Below are 265 nucleotides of genomic sequence, written 5' to 3'. Positions count from 1 at the left end.
AAGCACACATGCCCTATAGCAAAAACCTCTTAAAAAAAAAAAAAAAGAAAAAGAAAGAAAAAATAACCCAGTATTTAAAAATCCTTAGTAGTCTGTTGAGAAGTTTCAAAAAACAGTGCTGGTAAGCTTAGTGCTTTTCTTTTTTCTTAAAGAATTCTATTTAACTTTATTTATTTATTTTTATTTCACCAGAGGGGGGCAGAGTGTGAGTGTAAGTGCAAGTGAGAGAGAGAGAGAGAGAGAGAGAGAGAGGGAGAGAGGGAAA

This window comes from Tupaia chinensis, unplaced genomic scaffold (assembly GCF_000334495.1).
Source record: "Tupaia chinensis unplaced genomic scaffold, TupChi_1.0 Scaffold144702_1, whole genome shotgun sequence".
In the NCBI taxonomy this organism is placed as follows: Eukaryota; Metazoa; Chordata; class Mammalia; order Scandentia; family Tupaiidae; genus Tupaia; species Tupaia belangeri.
The sequence above is the reverse complement of the archived record's forward strand: the minus strand, read 5'-3'. Positions refer to the sequence as shown.